The following is a 13,081-nucleotide window of genomic DNA, read 5'->3' on the forward strand; positions in this document are numbered from 1 at the left end:
TTGGGAGAGAATGAAGTCAAATATGGCAAAACAAAGCTGTCAGTCAAAACCAAGGATAGACATAGCACATGATGTAAAAACAGTACAAGGTTGTCAACAGTGGTTACCATAATGCCTCTTGTTACCTTAAAAAGAATTGTCTATCTCATTAGGTATTATAAAGTTGAACAAAACAGTAGAGAACAAGACCAATAAAACTTAAGCATTGTAAACATTACAGGACTTCCAAAGGAGACAATAGTCAAACCAGAATGGGCATCTTAGTAAATCTTATTGCCTTCAAAGTAGTTGCCTATACCCTCAAACTTGATACTATCATACAGAATGGAACAGAGTCTAATCAGTCAAAACAAGATAGTGTGAGCATTACAGGACTTCAAAACAAGTTAATAGGAAATCAAAAAAAGTTACTATTATATGTCCTGCTAATTTTTAAAATTTTTCCCCTTAATTAAAAAAACCATAAAAAATAACTAAATAATTTTTTAATGAATAAGGGAGAGATTGAGATAAAAGAGGACATAACAATATAACAATAGAGGTCAAAGCATGACTGTTTCAGCAACCTAGTATTTCACCACCAAATAACCCGACATAATAGTAGTTCCATAGTGTCTGTCTTTTTTCTTGATATATTTGAATAAAACTATACTATAGCTTCAAATATTTCCATATCAAGAAGCCCAGAATAAAGCCTTTCTAATTAATAAGTGAAAACTTTATAAGGATTCAAGGCCACATAATGGGGAATCATGATACCACATATTTTTATATATCTGAACCATTATTTACACTAGGGAAACTATTCGGTATTCACTAATGCGAGATTGATTTATTTCACTTATGAGTATGGTCTCAAGCTGCGCCCATTTATTGATAAATATCTCAATGTGATCCTTCTTTATAGATGAGTAATACTCAATTATATAGAAGTACCACAACTTTTTTTATCCATTCCTCAGTTGATGGGCATGGGTTGTTTCCAAGATCTGGCGATTACAAATTGTGCTGCTATAAACATAGGTGCACATATATCACTGTGGTATGATGCTTTCAGTTCTTCTGGGAATATGCCTAGAAGTAGAATAGCTGGAATAAATGGGACTTCCAATCCCAGCTTTTTGAGAAATCTCCACACTGACCTTCACAAAGGTTGTACCAGTCTACACTCCCACCAACAGTGCAGGAAAGTTCCTTTTTCCCCACAGCCTCTCCAGCATTTGTTGTTGTTGGTTTTCTTGATCCTGGCCATTCTTTCAGGAGTGAGATGGAATCTCAGTGTGGTTTTAATTTGCATTTCTCTAATGACCAATGATGATGAACATTTTTTCATGTATTTATTTGTCATTTGTATTTCTTCATCTGAGAAGTGCATATTCATCTCAGATGCCCATTTTTGGATTGGATCTTTGAATTTTGGGGGTCTGAGTTTTTTTAATTCTTTATATATTTTACATAAGAGTCCCTTGTTGGAGAGAGAGTTCACTAAAATCCTTTCCCAGTTTGTGGGTTTTCTTTTCACTGTGCTGGAGATTTCTTTTGACATGCAGAAACTTTTTAATAAGAAGTGGTCCCAGTTATTGATTATGGGAAATATTTCCCATGCTGTTTGAGTCCTGTTCATGAATTCTCTACCTACTCCTATGTCTTCAAGGTTTCTACCCAGTTTGTCTTCCAATAGATTTAGTGTTTCTGTTTTAATATTCAGATCTTTGACCCATTTAGATTTTAATTTATTACATGGTGATAGACATGGGTCTAGCTTTAGTTTTCGGCAAATGGAGAGCCAGTTTTTTCAGCACCATTTATTAAAGAGACTGTCATTCTTCCAGTGAACCTGCTTGGCTCCTTTATCAAAGATAAGGTAGTTGAGTGTGTTTGTAGTTGTGGTTGTATCTTCTAATCTATTCCATTGATTCAGCTCTGTTTTGATTCCAATGCCATGTTGATTTTACTACTGTTGCTTTGTAGTGTAACTTCAAGTCAGGGATTGTGATGCCTCTTGCCTTGCCTTTGCTGCTTAGAATTGCCTTTGCTATTCTAGGTCTCTTCTGGTTCCGGATGAATTTTAGTAGTGATTTCTCTAGATCTATAAGGTATGTTGATGGTATTTTTATTGGGATTGCATTGAATCTGTATAACAGTTTTGGGAGAATGGCCATTTTCACAATGTTTGTTCTTCCTGTCCATGAGCAAGGGATGTTTTTCCATTTTCTGAGATCATCTTCAATTTCTTTTTCAGGGTATTATAATTTTCCTTGGATAGGTCTTTCACTTCTTTCATAATAGTAATTCCTAAATATTTCATTTTTTTGCTTGCTAATGTGAATAGTCCACTTTCTCTTATTTCCCTCTCTGTGATTTTGTTGTTTGTGTATAGGAATGCTATTGAGTTCTGAGCACTGATTTTGTATCCAGCTACATTACTGAATTTATTTATTGTATCTAAGAGTCTTTTAATAGAGTTTAGGGGGTCTTCTATGTAGAGTATCATGTCATCTGCAAACAATGATAATTTAACTTCTTCTTTTCCTATCTTTAGCCCTTTTGTTTCTCTCTCTTGCCTAATTGCTCTGGCTAGTACTTCCAGTACTATATTAAATAGGAGTGGTGATAAAGGACATCCTTGTCTTGTGCCTGATTTTAAAGTAAAGACTTTCAATTTTTGGCCATTTAGTATCATGCTGGCTATTGGTTTGTCATAAATGTCCTTTATTATATTGAGGTAAAGACTATCTATTCCAATTTTCTGTAAAGTTCTTATCATGAATGAATGTTGCACCTTATCGAAGGCTTTTTCTACATCTATAGAAATGATCATGTGATTCTTACTTTTGGCTTTATTGATATGGTGGATTACATTTATTGATTTACCTATGTTGCACCCTCCTTGCATTCCTGGGATGAATCCCACTTGGTCATGATGTATAATCTTCTTGATGATTTGCTGGATCCTATTTGCCAATATTTTATTGTGGATTTTTGCATCTGTGTTCATTAGGGAGATCGGTATATAGTTCTCTTTTTTAGTTGGGTCTTTCTCAGGTTTTGGTACTAGAGTAATATTTGCTTCCAGGAATGACTTAGGAAGGATTGCTTCCCTTTCAATTTCATTGAATAGTTTGAGGAGTGTCGGCATTAGGTTTTCTTTGTATTTCTTGTAGAATTCTGCAATGAATCCATCTGGGCCTGGCCTCTTCTTTGTAGGTAAGGCCTTAATTACATTTTCAATTTCATTAACAGAGATTGGGTTATTCAACAGTTTTACATCCTCGTGATCTAGCTTTAGTACTTCATATGTTTCTAAGAATCTGTCTATTTCTTCTGTGTTATCAGACCTTTGAGAGTAGAGGTTTTTGAAACAGGTGTTGATGATCTTCTGTATTTCTATTGGGTCTGTAGTGATTTCACCTTTTTCATTTCTTATTGCATGAATTTGAGCTTTTTCTTCCCTTTTTTAAATAAGGTTGGCTAGGGACTTATCGATTTGATTTATTCTTTCAAAGAACCAAACTCTTTGATTTGTTGAATTGTTTGGATTGTTTTCTTAGTCTCTATTGCATTGATTTCTGCTCTGATTTTTATAATTTCTTTCCTTCTTTTGGCTTTGGGCTTGACTTGCTCTTCTTTTTCTAGCTGTTTGAGGTGTAGCATCAAGTTATTTATTTGTATTCGTTCTGATTTCCTGATGTGGGAACTCAGTGCAATAAATTTTCCTCTGAGGATGGCTTTCATTGCATCCCACAAATTCCGGTAAGTTGTATCTGCATTTTCATTTTCCTTTAGGTATTGTTTAATTTCTTCTGTGACCCACTGATTACTCAAGAGTGTGTTATTCAGTTTCCATGTGTTTGAGGGATTTTTGCAGTATCTTTTATCATTAATTTCTAATTTCAGAGCGCTGTGATCCAATAACATGCAAGGGATAATTTCAACTCTTTTGCATTTGTTTAAATATGTTCTGTGAGCTAATATATGGTCTATTTTAGAGAATGATCCATGGACTGCTGAGAAGAATGTGTATTCTGATGCTGTTGGGTGGAACATTCTGTATATGTCTATTAAATCCATTTGTTTGCAGGTGTGATTCAGTTCTGTTATTTCTTTCATCATTTTCTGTCTGGTTGATCTGTCCCTTGGTGTCCATGGCGTATTAAGGTCTCCTGTTACAATTGTGTTACTGATAATTTGAGTTTTCATTTCTGTTAATAGTTGTTTTATATAACTGGGTGCTCTGGAGTTTGGTGCATATATATTTAAGATAGTTATCTCTTCCTCTTGGAGTTTTCCCCTAATGAGTATGTAGTGACCTTCTTTTTCCTTTATGGTCATTGTTGGTTTAAAGTTCACGTTGTCTGCAAACAGAATGGCTACTCCTGCTGTTTTTTTTGGATTCCTGCTGCATGAAGTATTGTTTTCCATCCTTTGACTTTCAGTCTGTGAGTATCTTTCTGGGTTAGATGGGTTTCCTTTAAACAGCATATGGTTGCATTTTATTTCTTGATCCATTCTGCTAGTCTGTTTCTTTTGATTGGTGCATTGAGACCATTTATATTAATGGTTATTACTGTTAAATGCTGGTTTATTGTTGACATATTATCTCTCTGATGTTGCATCTTTATCTTTCTGTTCTGTTTAATTATCTGCTTTGCTTAGTGGTTTTTTTCCTTTGTGTATGTAAACTGTTTTTCAATATTTTTTGCAGGGTTGGTTTGGTGTTCATGAAGTTCTTCAGCTGTTCTTTGTCATGGATGTATCGTGTTTCACCATCAATTTTGAATGATAGTTTTGCAGGATGCATCAGTCTAGGTTAGAAATCATTTTGCTTTAGAATCTGGAATGCTTCACTCCATGCTCTTCTTGACTTTATTGTTTATGCTGAGAAGTCTGCTGTGATTCTGATAGGTTTTCCTTTATAAGTGATCTGTCTTTTCTCTCTGACAGCTTTTAATAATCTATTCTTGTCTTGGATTTCTGGGATGGTGATTATTATATGTCTGGGTGTAGTTTTATTTTGGTCATGACTGTTTGGAGTTCTATATGCTTCACTGATCCTGGTGTCGGTTTCTGATCTCATGCTTGGGAAATTTTCAACTATTAGTTCTCTAAATATCCTCTTGACATCCTTTAGGTTGTCTCCTTCTTTTTCATTAATCCCTATCATTCTTATGTTATTTTTCTTTGCATCATCTTGCAGTTGTTGAATTGTTGTTTCCTGATTCCTTGTTATTTTTAAAAGATCTTTCCTGTCCTGTTCATTAGCTGCAATTCTGTCTTCAAGGTGTGAAATTCTATCTTCACTTTCATTGAGGCATTTTTTACAACTTTCAGTGGAGTTTTTTATTTCCTGTATATCTCTGTGCATCTGCATTATGTATTCTGTTTGTTTCTTATATTGCTCATCTAGGGATTGTATCTTTTTGTTTAGTTCCTCCAATTTTTTAATTGTGTTTTCTTTAGATATATTCAGAATCTCTTTAATTTCTTTTATTATTTCTTCTTTTACCTGGGAGATTATTTCAAGTTTGAAATTCTTTAAAGCTTCCTGGAGTTGCTTGTTAATTTCAGTAGCTATTGTGTCCGATATCTGAGGTGAATGGGATATATTGTCTTCTATATACATGGCTCCTAGGGTTTCTTGAGATGTGCTGGAGGTTTGAGATTGTAATTTGGTCTTTCGTTTTGTCATTTTCCTATATTTCTGTGGTTCAAATATTATTTGAAAGCTTCCTCAAGGTCTGTTGGAAATCCCCTTGTATGTTCGCAGCTCCTGAGCCTCTGGCACCCCGTTACCCCAAGCCACTGGGCCTGTAGAACCAATGGCCCTCTTCTGCCTGATTAGAACTCTGTAGTTCCAGATAAGCTGGGCTTCAGGGACACTGTGCGCCCCCCTGCTTGTTGGAAGCTCCACAGTTCTCCAAGCGCAGTCGGGATGGGGAGGCGGATGTAGATGCCTCAAACCCACCTCTCCATTTCACTGCACCCGTAAGCCCGGAGGGTCCCGAACAGTCTGGGCTTTGGGCAGAGTACGCTGAGCAGTTACCACAGGCTGCGGGGCCTCTGGAACCTGCGATGCTCCCCTGTTTGCTGAGATATCTTCAGTCCTCTAGACACACAAGGAGGCAGATGCAGGTGCCCCAGATCCGCCCAGTCCCTCCTGTCTAGAATTTCAGTTTTAAGTTTGTCTATGAGGTCATGAAAATATTTATTTCTGCTGATGCTGTGGCTGATATTGTGTGATTGCTGCCCTGGATCTCTTCTGTATTTACCTCTCCTGGACTTATTTTCCCTGGGTCATTGGCTGGAGGCTTTTTCTTGTTTCTTTCTCTTGTCATGTTTCTGGTTTCTTTCAGACAGGTGTATGGTGGAGGTCTCAGGCCCTTTCTGTATTGCTTATGATTTTTCTGAAGCATGCTGGCTAGGGGCTTGCTGCTTTCTCCAGTTTACTGTTATCTGAGGTGCAAGCTAGGGGCTAACTGCTCTTCTCTGAGCGCCTTCAAGTGCCTTCAGCACGTTAGTCTGTGCCGTGTGGACATCACAGGTTCGGGACAGTTTCGTCATTGGCTACTGGGTCCTGACCAGGGTCATGATCCAGCCCAAACATATCCCACTAGACCTCTTTGGGTCAGGGGAGGCCCGACTGATACCACTGTGGTTCTGTGTTCAGGCCTGTTCTGCCCAACTGTGATATGTTGTTCAGCCAGTCACCGCCTCAATGGGATCCAATTCTGAGTACTCACCATGCATTAATGAAGCTCTACACGTTGGTTCCGCTCTCCAATGCACTGCATCCTCTGCCCAAGGGCCCTGGGCTCACCTACTCATGATTTGAGTGGCTGAGACTTCAGCATGACCATGAGTCTTGACTCCAAGCCGCACCCAGCATAGCATGGGACTGGCCCCAGTGATAGCGTCTGGTTCCAGCCTTTTGTCCACATTTTTCCTTCAATCCTTTCTTTTTTCTTTCTTTTTCTTTTTCCTCAATTTCTTCTGAGTTGTGAGAATCCCTCTGCTTTTGTCTGGTCTTCTGCATGGTGTTAAATTCCAGCATCTGAGTTGTTTTTCTTGGAGAGGATCTCTACCCTGCTACCTCTCAAACCACCATCTTCAGACAACTCCCTCTCTTTTATTTTTTATTTTTTTTATTTTAAAGAGATTAAGACAAAACAGGACATAACAAAGCAGATCAGAACAGAGTAATGTAAGCAACACAGTATTTCACCAGAAGCCAACCCGTAATTAACAGTACCTACCATAATGTCTCTTTCTTTTAAATAGTTGAGCTTAACTTCATATACAATAGTATCAAACATAACAAAATATTATAAAACCACTAAAGAGAATGAAAGTATTACAGGGCATTCAGAAACAAATAACAGAAAACGAACAATGGCTACTATATTATCTCATATGTGTAGAAAATTTGTTTATCCTCTCACACATAATACAATCCAATAAGACACAATATGATAGAACCAATGGAAACAGAAGAACAAAAGCATGGTAGGACTTCAGAGTAAGATGATATTAAATCAGCACTGGCTATTATAGTGTCTTGTTTTCTTCAAAATAGCTGTTCATACTCTCACAGATAATAAAATCAAACAAATGAGGATAAACCCATTCCAGCTAATGAATGCAAACATTATAAGGCTTCATAGCAATTAATGGGTAATCATGATTACCATAAACTCTTATGTACTCTTACCATTTCTTACACTAGGAAAATTATATGGTATTTATACATGTAGTTTGATTCATTTCACTTATGAGTATGGTCTCAAGTTGCATCCGTTTATTTATAAATATCTCAATATGAGCATTCTTTATAGCTGAGTAGTATTCCATTGTATAAAAATACCACAACTTTTTTATCCATTTCTAAGTTGATGGACACTTAGGTTGTTTCCAAGATCTGGCTTTTACAAATTGTGCTAATATAAACATGGGTGCACATATATCAGTGGGTATGATGTTTTCAGTTCTTCTGGGAATATGCCCAGAGGTGGAATAGCTGGGTCGAATGGGACTTCCAATCCCAGCTTTCTGAGGAATTTTCAGACTGACCTCCACAGTGGTTGCAACAGTCTATACTCCCACCAACAGTGCAGGAGAGTTCCTTTTTCCCCACAGTCTCTCCAGCATTTGTTGTTGGTAGTTTTCTTGATCCTTGCCGTTTTTTCTGGAGTGAGATGGAATCTCAGAGTGGTTTTAATTTGCATTTCTATAATGAGTAATGATTATGAACATTTTTTCATGTATGTATTTGCCATTTGTATTTCTTCATCTGAGAACTGTGTGTTCATCTCAGATGCTCTTTTTGGATTGGGTCCTTGAATTTCGAGAATCTGATTTTTTAAAATTCTTTATGTTTTAGACCAAAGTCCTTTGTCTAAGGGACAGTTCACTAAGATTTTTTCCCAGTTTGTGGGTTTCACTATGCTGGAGTTTTCTTTTGACATGCAGAAACTTTTTAATAAGACATGATCCCATTTGTTGATTCTGGGAAGTATTTCCTGTGTGGTTTGATTCCTATTCATCAATTCTCTACCTACCCCTATCTCTTCAAGATTTTTACCTACTTTGTCTTCTAACACATTTAGTGTGTCTGTTTTCATCATTTGCAATGTTGGCTTGGTGGTCATGAAGTTCTTCAGCTGTTCTTTGTCATGGAAGTATCTTATTTCTCCATGCATTTTGAAGGACACTTTTGCAGGGTACATCAGTCTAGGTTGCAAATCATTTTCCTTTGGGATCTGAAATACTTCACTCCCTGCTCTTCTTGACTTCATTGTTTTTGTTGAGAAGTCTGCTGTGATTCTGATAGATTTTCCTTTATAGGTAATCTGTCCCTTTAACAGCTTTTAATATTCTATTTTTATGTTGGATTTCTGGAATGATGATTATTATATGTCTGGGTGTAGTTTTATTTTTGTTATGGCTATTTGGAGTTCTATATGCTTCACTAATCTGTATGTCAGTTTCCATTCTCATGTTTGGGAAATTTTCAGCTATTCTGTAAATAGTCTCTTGATATCATGTGTGTTATCCTCTTCTTTTTCATTTTTCCCTAACAATTTTATATTGTTTTTCTTTGCATAATCTTGCAGCTGTTGAATTATTTCCTGATTCCTTGTTATTTTTAAGAGATCTTTCCTGTCCACTAGCTGCAATCTTGTCTTCAATATCTGAAATTCTATCTTCACTTTCATTGAGGTGGTTTTGACAACTTTCAATGGAATTTTTGATTTCCTTTATATCTCTTTGAATCTGCATTATGTACTGTTTGTGTCTTATATTGCTCATCCAAGGATTCTATCTTTTTGTTTTGTTTCTCTAATTTTTTAACTGTGTCTTCTTTAGATGTGTTCGGTATCTCATTCATTCCTTTTATCATTTCTTCTTTTACTTGGGAGATTATTTCTAATTTGAATCCTTTAAAGCTTCCTGGAGTTGCTTCTTTATTTTAGTTACTATTATTTCCAGTATTTCAGGTGTATGGCACATATTTTATTCTAAGTACATGGCTCCTAGGCTTTCTTGGGTTGGGCTGGTCGTTTGAGATTGCATTTTGGTCTTTTGTTTTGTCATTTTCCTATATTTCTGTGTTTCAAGTGTTGTTCCAAGGCTTCCCCTGGGCATGTTCGAAATTGTCTCCTGTGTCCTGGGCTCCTGCGACTCCTGTGGCAGTGCAGCTCCCTCCTTGGGCAGCGAAGCCCCCAGATTAAAAGAAAGTTACTGGATGCGGCCCAGATAGGCCCAAAGCTTCCTCCAGCAGCGCAGCTCCCCCTCCAGCAGTGAAGCTCCCCAGACCGAAAGAAGGACATTGGGCACGGCCCAGGGAGGCCTGACATCTGCCTAGCCTAGTTCAGCATGGTTGCAAGCCGGGCGGGTCCCCAACCACCCAGAGCAAGAATCCTAAACTCTTCCAGGGCTCAGATGGTATGCAGGAACCCACCTCCTTGGGTAGGAAGCTCCCTGGACTGAAAGAAGGTCACCAGGTGCAGTCTAGGCAGGCCCTAAACCTTATCCGGCAGCGCAGCTCTCTCCGCCTGTGGCAGTGGAGGTGAAGCTCCCTGCACTGCCCTCTTTATGCTTTTAAAATTCAACTTAATGCCTTTTATTTTATTACTTATTTATTTTACTTTCTCATTTCTTTTTCATCCCATTTCTTAAATCTATTGTCATAACTATTTATCTCCATTTTAATTAGACATTTCCCCTTTCTAAGAAGTTCTAAATCTGTAGTGCCTCTAGTAGTTGATCAGTATAAAATTGTACTTATACTTTGACATAGAGACACTCTTTTTTTCCCTCGTTCACTCAATAGGAGAAATAGTATTACTTGTGCATATTTTTGCGATAATTAAACAATTTTAGTCTCAAGCTACTCATATTTTATGGCATTTCAAGAAACTTAAGTGTTTTTTAATCACAATTTCTGCCATATTTTCTTTTTTTTATTTAAAGAGAGAAAACAAAACAAAGCAGGAAAAGGGTACAAGTAATACAGAATTTCAAGAAAAAAATATACAGTAAGAAATCACTAGTTAATAGATTACATATTGTCATCTTAGAAACAGTTGTCCAAATTACAAAATTAAAGCATACAAAGTGGACATTCATACAGTGAGATTGCAGACGGTTCTGTTTAATGATTCAACAAAAACTCGGTAATATGGTCTTCTATCCTACACACTTAAATATGCATGCAGTTATATCCTTCAAATTACTTTCTTTTCCTCTCTTTTTTACAATAACAATTACACTTTTGGGTTTTATTACTCCCACAGTTCTTATAACTTTTTTTTTGAAGAGGAAAAAAAAAACCAAATGTGACAAAGCAAAACAGAGTCAGAACAGAAGGATGGATACAGTACATGATGCAAAAACAGAATACCAGGTGATCAACAATGGTTACCATAATGCCTCTTGCTATCTTAAAAAGAGTTGCCTATATCATCAGGTATAGTAGAACTGAACAAAACAGTACAGAACAAGACCAATACAACCTACATTGGAGACCTTACAGGACTTCAAAAGAAGATAATAGTCAAACCATAATGGGCATCATAGTAAATCTTATTGCCTTCAAAGTGGTTGCTTATACCCTCAAACTTGGTACTATCAAACAAAACAGAATATAATAAAATCAGTCAGAACAAGATGGGGAGAGCATTACAGGGGTTCAAATCAGGTTAATAGGAAAACAAAAAAATTACTATAATATATCCCACTATTTTTAAATTTAGTTTTCCCTTAGTTAAAAAAATAAGAAAAAATAATTTTTTTTAAAAAAAAAGGAAAAAAGGGAGAGATTGAGATGAAAGAGGACATAGCAACAGAACAACACAGGTCAGAACTGAACAATTTAAACATCATTGTGTTTCACCACCAGATAACCTGACATAACAGTAGTCACCATACTGTCTCTTTCCTTGAAATATTTGAGTATAACTTCGTATACTGTAGCATCAAACATATCAAGACATTGTGAAGCCATTCAAGAGAATGAAAGTATTACAGGGTATTTAGAACCAGCTAACAGAAGACGAACAATGGTTTCTATATTATCTCTTTGCCTATAAAAATTTTTGTTTATACTATGGCATATAGTAAAATATAAGAAGATACAACATGTTAAAACCAGTGGAAACAGATGAACAACAGCTTCATGGGACTTCAAAACAAGATGATATTAAATCAGCACTAGCAATTATGTCTTGTTTTCTTCAAAATAGCTATTTGTACTATCACAGACAATAAAATAGAACAACCCAGATTAAAACCATTCCAATTAATGAGTGAAAACATTATATGGCTTCAAACCAATATGTTTGGGAATCATGATTACCATTTACTTTTATGTATTCTTATCATTTCTTACACTAGGGAAACTGTTTGGTATTTATACATGTGAGTTTGATTTATTTCACTTATGAATATGGTCTCAAGCTGCATCCATTGATTTATAAATATCTCATTGTGATCATTCTTTATAGCTGAGTAGTACTCCATTGTATAAAAATACCACAACTTTTTTATCCATTCCTCAGATGATGGACATTTAGGTTGTTTCCAAGATCTGGCTATTACAAATTGTGCTGCTATAAACATGGGTGCACATATATCACTGTGGTATGATGCGTTCAGTTCTTCTGGGAATATGCCTATAAGTGGAATAGCTGGGTCAAATGGGGCTTCTAATCCCAGCTTTCTGAGAAATCTCCAGACTGACCTCCACAATGGTTGCACCAATCTACACTCCCACTGACAGTGCAGGAGAGTTTCTTTTTCCACACAGCCTTTCCAGCATTTGTTGTTGGCGGTTTTCCTGATCTTGATTCAGCCATATTTTCAACACCTGTTAAGCAGAACAACATTTATTTAGGGCCTACCTTGTAACTTTGAAGCCAGGTAAATTGGGTTTGACTATTAATACCCCATTCTTGTATGCACAAAATTAAATAATAATAATTACAGCAAGATATATGTCACAGGATTTTTGTGCAAATTGTATAAAGTACTTGCATCTGCACATTGTATAGTTCCTTTTACAGGTCATATATCCCTTATCTAAAATGCTTTAGAGTCGACATGTTTTAGATTTTGCATTTCTTGTGGAATTTTATATATATATATATATATATATGGAGAGAGAGAGACAGAGAGAGGGAGAGAGAGAGACAGAGAGAGACAGAGACAGAGATGGAGATCCTGGAATGGAATTCAAGCCTATATTCAATATTCGTATGTAATTCATATACAACTTATATGCACAGCCTGAAAGTAATTTTATATAATACTTTACTACACCTGTTTCCTCCCCGTATCTTCTCAATGTTTTATTTCATTTTACTTCTTAACACATTAATTGTACAAATCACTGGGATTCGCTGTGACATTTCCATACATGCATATATCATATACTGACCAGGTCTATCCCCCCAGTAGTCCAGCCTTTACTTTCAGGTCAGCATTTTTTATTTTCTACTTGTTTTTAGTTTCAACATATGAGAGAAAACACGCAATACTTATCTTGTTGTGTGTAGCTTATTTTGCTTAAGATGATGACCTTTAG

General features: G+C 36.3%; 1 protein-coding gene across 2 annotated transcripts in view; it reads left to right on the forward strand.

The window, feature by feature from the left end:
• Window positions 1–13,081, forward strand: part of Znf81 (zinc finger protein 81) — a 143,937-nt gene that overhangs the window by 14,380 nt on the left and 116,476 nt on the right. The gene's annotated exons all lie outside the window — the stretch shown is intronic.

Source organism: Cavia porcellus, unplaced genomic scaffold, assembly GCF_034190915.1.
Source record: "Cavia porcellus strain 051 isolate PalLab524CR breed Dunkin Hartley unplaced genomic scaffold, mCavPor4.1 scaffold_3, whole genome shotgun sequence".
Classification (NCBI taxonomy): domain Eukaryota; kingdom Metazoa; phylum Chordata; class Mammalia; order Rodentia; family Caviidae; genus Cavia; species Cavia porcellus.